This window comes from Myotis davidii, unplaced genomic scaffold (genome assembly GCF_000327345.1).
Source record: "Myotis davidii unplaced genomic scaffold, ASM32734v1 scaffold415, whole genome shotgun sequence".
Classification (NCBI taxonomy): domain Eukaryota; kingdom Metazoa; phylum Chordata; class Mammalia; order Chiroptera; family Vespertilionidae; genus Myotis; species Myotis davidii.
In genome coordinates this window covers 1,332,955-1,340,722 of record NW_006287951.1, presented here as the reverse complement: position 1 = coordinate 1,340,722, position 7,768 = coordinate 1,332,955, and the positions used below count along the sequence as shown (strand labels likewise).

Here is a 7,768-nt window from a genome sequence, read left to right as displayed (position 1 = left end):
TGCCAACTGCAAGCCACAATGTCTACTGTGAGCTAGTCTCGGAATCACATGTCATTATTTCTGTAATATCATGTTGCTACACAGGCCAGCCCTATCCAATTGGGGAACTCCACAAGGTGTGAATCCCAGTAGGTGGGGATCACAGGAGGGTACTGGAGGCTAGCTACTATACACACTATACTAGCCCACCTCACTGCCATTCCTTATGCAGTTCTCTTCACATGGTTTGCTCTTTTTCTTCTGCTTGTCTTAATGTGGTAAAGTAAAAACACACCATTTAGAGTTGGTGAAACTGGCTCAATCGCAGTCAAACACTGCAATCTGATTAGAGCAAGTCTCTCAGCCTTAGCTCCCATATCCATAACACAAATGTTATAATCCCTGCTGCAAAAAGGAATGTGGGCACTAAAGAAATCCAGTACATATAGAAGAGTACTCTGGAGACTGTAAATATGTAAAATTCTTTCTTTTTTTATTGATTTCAGAAAGGAATGGAGAGGGATAGAGAGATAGAAACATCAATGATGAGAGAGAACCATTGATTGGCTGCCTCCTGTTCACCCACTACTGGGGGCGGATTGAGCCCACAACCCGGGCATGTGCCTTTGGTTGGAATTGAATCTGGGACCCTTCAGTCCGCAGGCTGATGCTCTCCACTGAGCCAAACCAGCTAGGGAGTAAAATTATTTATTAACCACCACATTTCTTCAAGGACTGCCTATATGCCATTTTTTTTAAACCTTCACCTCTCTCAGTTGGAGGTCCCAGCCTCCTCCTCTGGGTTCTGACAGCACTGCATGTATTCCTACAGTCTTCTCACATTCTGCATTTATTATAAGTATTTACTTAAGTGAAATTCACCCCTACTGAGTTATAAGTTCCTTCAGGTCAGAATTTCCCATGACACTGTCTGCAGAATAGTTGATAAATGTTTAATTAACTGAACTAGCATGCCTTCAGAAAGTCCTTTCCCCTTTAACAACCATCCACAGAGACCAGAAGGGCTTTATGTACATATTGTCCATGGGTACACATGATATAACAGAGAAAAAGGTTGACTTTAGTTCTAGATGTCCAGAGCATCTTGAGGCCCAGGGTAGAAAAATTAGTTTGGCACCTTTGAATATTTCTTGGGTATCAAAACCTGAGGTCCTAGGATAATCCATGGTTTTTGAGGAACACATTCCTACCCGGTTTATTTCTCCACTTGCACAGGAGAGTAAGTCAAGGGGGGCTGGGGTAAGAATGCTACAGCCAGAATTCTAAAGACGTTACTACTCCCTTGCCTCCCAAGTTTCCTGCTCCCTGGCTGTTCAAACATCACTAATCTAGGACCTGCGGTGAAGGGACATTGCAGATGGAATTAGTTACTTATTTGCCAACCTTAAGACAGAGGTGATCTGGGTGAGCCTAATGTAATCACATGAACCTGAAAAGCAGAGAAGTCAGAGAGATGCATGGAGAAGGGGAGGCAGGGAGGTTGAAACAGAAGGGGGGTCAAAATGTAAAGAGGGTTCAACCCACCATTGCTGGCTCTGAAGGAGGAAGAAGGGAGCCAAGAGCCAAGAAATACCAAGCTCTGCATATACACTAGCATATGTGGGTTCCTATAAAACTACAGAGGAGCACGGTAATGTAGATCTTGTCTGAGACACGGGAGAAGCTGTTTATGTAAACCAGTAAAGAAATGATGAGGCTTTAACTATAGCTGGAAGAGTGAGGGAAGCATAATTTTGAGTCAGTGCCTACAGTAAACAGTACCAGGTTGGCTGATAAGACAATGGATTGACAATGGGAGCTCTTAATGCACTCTTCTGGAGGACAACCTGGCAGTATATTTCAAAATCCTTAGAATGATAAGTACCTTTGACCCAGCGACTCCATTTTTAGGCACTGTCCATAATAATAAAACAACTAGCAATTTTCACCCAATTTGTTACACACAAGGCTCTTTTCATTGCTCACTACATCTAAGAGCAAACACCGGAGACAACTTATTGTCCAAAAATAGGGAACAGGTAAATGATATTTTATCTAAATAATGAATATTTCACATATGTGCATATGACAATGAAGAAATGTTTTTAATTGAGGTAATAAAAATTATTTCCATTTTGAAAATCAAAAATAATACACACAACTAGGTATAGATGTTATATCTATAGGTATAGATATAAGCACACATAAAACAAAGCTTGAAAGGCTATTCTTAGTGATTAATTATGGTTATGATTAACAACGATATCTATGATTTAGGGTTATAGGGTGTGGTTTTAAAATGTATTTTTATTGATTTCAGAGAGCAAGAGAGAGAGAGAGAGAGATAGAAACATCAGTGATGAAAGGGAATCATTCATCGGCTGCCCCCTGGATCAAGCCATAAAGCCGGGCACGTGCCCTGACCTGGAATCAAACTGTGACCTCCTGGTTTATAGGTTGATGCTCAACTACTACAATAGCATGTGTTTTGTTTTGCTTTTTAATTTTCTTTACAGTGCTCGACTATATTTTCTGGATTTTCTAAAATTAAGATATCACTTTTCTAATCAGAAGAGTATTAAGAAAAAAATTACGTCCAGGTTTCAGATTTGATAGTGAAATCTAAGTCCTAATGTTTATTTACATTTTAAAGAGTACTCTTTTAGGGATACTGAACAAATACTAACTCTTCACTATTTTATTGATTTAGAGCAAGCATGTCAAACTCAAAGGCTAACATGGGCCAAATAAACAAGGCAGCATGTTTGACATGCATGATTTAGAGCAGGGGTCCTCAAACTACGGCCCACAGGCCACATGCAAATACAAATATTGTATTTATTTCCGTTTTGTTTTTTTACTTCAAAATAAGATATGTGCAGTGTGCATAGGAATTTGTTCATAGTTTTTTTTTTTAAACTATAGTCCGGCCCTCCAACGGTCTGAGGGACAGTGAACTGGCCCCCTGTTTAAAAAGTTTGAGGACCCCTGATTTAGAGCATGTATCCTATTAATAAATATTTATTGAGGCTGAATAATTCTTATGTGTGTGTTTTTTCAATCCATCCTCACAAAACAGCCCTTCTTTGTCCCCCCACTTACTTGGTCTCCCATAGATTGAATGAAACTGAAACCAGAAGACTGAAGTAGGAAATCTAAAGCAAGTGTCCCTACATTTGGCATCCCACTGCTAGTTCTTTATGAAGTCATGGAGAAGCTAATTGTAGCATCAGTACACAGTAATGGATATGGTAAGGCATAGCTCCCTTTACTAATGGAGAGGGTCCTACAAAGTAACAGTAAACCACATGTCTGTCTTTCTAGATAATAACCTCAATGATGCCAAACTACCGATGAATTCCACAGAGGTCTAACATTCAGATAGCATTAGAATAATAAAATAGGTAATAATAAGTATAATAGATATTAATAAAACAATAGATAATTTGAAAGCAACCTCAGTGCCATCTGTATGCATATATGATTACTAAATAGACAGAAAGGCAAAGTGATGAGAACTGGACATGAAAATATATTTTCATTTTATAATTAGAATTTTATAATATATTTATAAGGCTGTTCATAATTTATAAAGTGGCTTCATAGACTGTGGCACATTTAGTTCTTATGATGAAGATATCATGCCACTTCATAGGTTAAAAAACTCTATTAAGTATACAGTGCTTTCTAATTTTATCTTTTAAAAGACCACCAATGTTATTTTTCTAATTCTCTCAAAACTGACAGATTGAGAGGTGGGAGGGTTACAAACATGCAGAGTCTGCAACTGAAAATCAACTCATAGGCCTGGTAAAAGCACCCAGGTTGGGTTATTATCAACAACTCCTTTGTACCTATACTTATAGCTCAGAACCACATTAAAAGCATTCTGGAATCACCACAGGAAGAACATTACAAAATTTAAAAAGTGGTTATGTTTTCACCATCAGCAGTCTAATCTATGAGAAATCAGCTTCTTTTATTTTTTGTCTACTCCTTAAATCTCAAGTATATTTGGAATGCATTAACCACAGAACACTGTTAAGGCTTTTCTTTGAGTAAAAGAAGTTAAAATTGATTCTTTAAATACCAAACACTATAGATGCAGAGCTATTAACCTAGAGTGATTGCTTTTCTAAACATACTGCCTTCTAGAGAGAGATAAAAGGCTATATCTTGCTCCCACAATGACCCATGGTCATGGCCCATCCATAACTTCAACAACAGTGTTTGGAATGGCCAATTAAACCAAGCTTTAATTTTTACTCCCAGTTATATACCATGTTTCTAACATGCAGCTGACCTGATGGAGAAAGGAAGGGGAAGGTACCTGCAGCACAAACACAGATAAATGGCATCTCCTCCATTGAGACACACAGATGTTTCCTCCTCGGGCCAATTGCACAAGGTAAGTGGAATTTTCCCCTGGTTTCATAGCTGTCATATTTGCACACCTTCTTTCTCTCATCACTAGTCATTTTCTAGGTGTCAGTTCACTCGTGGTCTCTCCTACACACCAAGTTATTTACATACACTTGGTCTTCTAGAATCTGAGAAATATAATCCACAGAAAACTGCAGTGACCGAATTAAGAACAAATGGTTACAAAACAAGCAGGCCTTGAGAATTTGCACTGCTCTTTACCAACTATCATCTATTTTGACATGTTATAAGACATGGAGCATGGAGGTGGGTGAGGCAGAGCCATCAAAACTGTATGTTTGGATGAGGTGAGGCCATTTAGATATCATCCAAAAAGATAATAAAGACTGTGCTGTTCACTAGTGGAGACATTCTAAGAGCCTCCCTCATCTCCTAGTCGCATTGAAAGATGCCACCCTCTGCATCCTTAAGAGTAAAGGTAAGTGAACGTGGCTTCGTGTACTCCAGGAAGATACTGTGGGAAAGGTTAAGAAAATTACATCTCCTTTGAGATAACCTCAGACAGTCTTCCTTCTTCAGTGTAGCTTACAGATTGACAACCAAAATGGCAAAAGCAAAAACACTGCAGATGAATCAAAAAAATATTCCCCCTCCCCGCTTCCGGGCCAAGAAGTCTGACATGGAAGACGATTTCACGTGTGATGAGGAGGAGGACTATGACCTGGAATACTCTGAACACAGTAACTCCGAGCCAAGTGTGGACTTGAAAAATCGGTACTGTAAATCCAAAGTATTAAAAGAAAATGACCCACAACAGCATTAAGCAGTTTCCAGAAGGTTTTAGAATGTGAAGGTGAAAAGGGGGAATGGGATTTAAAGAACTAAAACACATGGTTAAGATTAATTTCAAGTTGACAAACTTTCCAGAAATGATGAACAGATATAAACAACTATTGACCTACTAGAGGCCCGGTGCACGAAATTCATCCATGGAGGGAGGGGAATGGTCCCTCAGCCCGGTATGCACCCTCTTAAAATCTGGGACCCCTTGGGGGGTGTCCGACTGCCAGTTTAGACCTGATACCGATCCTGGCAGTTGGACATCCCTTTCGCAATCTGGGACCGCTGGCTCCTAACCGCTCGCCTGCCTGCCTGCCTGATCGCCCCTAATCCCTCTGCCTGCCTGCCTGATCGCCCCTAACCACTCTGCCTGCCTTCCTGATCACCCCTAACCACTCTGCCTGCCAGCCTGATTGCCCCTAACTGCTCATCTGCTTGCCTGATCGCCCCTAACCACCCTGCCTGCCTGCCTGATTGCCCCTAACTTCTCGCCTGCCTGCCTGATCGACCCAAACTGCCTCTGCCTTGGCCCCTGCTGCCGGGGCTTCGTCTGGAAGGTCGTTTGGCTGTCCGGTCTAATTAGCATATTATACTTTTATTTTTATAGATATTCAAAGATATTTTTATAGATATTCCTTGTGCAATCATAAGGAATTATTCTGAAAAATCCATTAATTCTATTCTTGATTATATTTCCACTTCTAAACAGATGGATTTAGTACAGGGATTCTATGGAACAACACTGGAAGCTTTAAAAGATGCTAAGAATGATGGACTGTGGTTTAAGAGAAACACAAAGCTTGGAAAATTGTATTTAGAACAGAAGGAATATGGAAAGCTTCAAACATTTTATGCCAGTTGCATCAGTCCTGCCAGACTTGTGATGGAGAAGATGACCTGAAGGGCGCACAGTTATTAGAAATATATGCTTTGGAAATTCAAATGTACACACAAAAATAATAAAAAACTTAAAGCCCTCTATGAACAGTCACTTCACATCCAGTCTGTCGTCCCTCACCCACTGATGACAAGAGTCATCAGAGAACATGGTGGCAATATGCACTTGAGGGAAGGTGAATTTGATAGGCACACACTGTATGGTGTTTTGTTGGGGTTTTTTTTTTTGACGCTTTCAAGGATTATGTGAACCAGGAAGTCCAAGATGAACCACTTGCTTAAAATATTTGGTTTTAGGAAATATGCTAATGAAATGGGGAATAAATCAATTTGACTCACAGTAGGCCAAACCATACAAAACTGATCCAGAAATTCTCACAATGACGAATTTAGTAAGTGCCTGTCAGAATAATGACATCACTGAATTTGAAAAGATTCTGAAAACAAATCACAGCAACATCATGGATGACCCTTTCATAAGGGAACGCATTGAAGAGCTATTGTGAAACACCAGAACACAGGTGCTCATAAAATTAATTAAGCCTTACACAAGAATACATATTCCTTTTATTTCCAAGGAGTTAAGCATAGACGTAGCTGATGTGGAGAGCTTGCTAGTGCAGTGCATACTGGATAACACTGTTCCTGGCTGAACCAATAAAGCCAACCAACTCCTCATTGGATGAAGGGTGGTGCCCAATAAACTGCACTTGATAAATGGACCAATCAACCACATTCTCTCAACCAGGCTGTAGTCAGTCAACTGGCTTAACAGAGAACAAGCTTTTACAGGCATACGCAAGGCAACAGTGCAGAGATGCACTTCTTAAATGAATTGGGAATGACAAAACTACTGTTGGTTGATGTGTGCTGAAAATTATTGGAGTATGACAGAAGTGCTTTTAAAAAAAAATCAACTGGTTTGTGTTTTGCTGCTTCATTTATTCCCCAAAAAACAGCTTTAATCTCTAGAAGAAAACCAAATGCCATGGGATTTATGCTGTATTGACATCTTGCCCTAAACATAGTAGCTTGTCACAGGCAACATGACCAGACAGAAAATTTTTTGTCATGATTCTCAGTACACTGACAGGCTACTGTTGGTTAAATTTAAAACATGTTTTATCTATAGAAATTCTCTCACAAATAACCTGCAATAACTTGAAATGCATACCCATTTGAACACTTCCTTTTCTCATGTACAAATTAAGATGTGTGCCTCATTTTGAAAAAAGTCAATTCTCAAAAAAAAGAGATATATTTATAAGGGAACAAAATAGCAGCTGTCATCTTTGCCACAATTAAGTGTTCTATGGAGAATTTTTGTTTGCATAACAAATTGAAAGTGCAATACATACAAATACAGAGGTTGAAAGGCAGTCACCTGCAGAGTAGATGGAACCGCCTCTTGTCCCTGACTACATCCCATAAACCACTTTCAGTCCATTATCTGAAATGTATACCATTAAAGAGTCTACTATTAGCCCTATCCGGTTTGGCTCAGTGGATAAAGCGTCAGCCTGCAGACTGAAGGGCTCCAGGTTCAATTCCAGTCAAGGGCATGTACCTTGGTTGCAGGCACATACCCAGTGGGGAGTGTGCAGGAGGCAGCTGATCGATGTTTCTCTCTCATCAATGTTTCTAACTCTCTATCCCTCTCCCTTCCTCT

General features: G+C 39.8%; 1 protein-coding gene and 1 pseudogene across 2 annotated transcripts in view; one reads left to right on the top strand and one right to left on the bottom strand.

Moving 5' to 3' along the window:
• Nucleotides 1–7,768, bottom strand: part of TMEM108 (transmembrane protein 108) — a 239,243-nt gene that overhangs the window by 195,125 nt on the left and 36,350 nt on the right. The gene's annotated exons all lie outside the window — the stretch shown is intronic.
• LOC102770459 lies at nt 5,042–6,871 on the top strand (annotated as a pseudogene).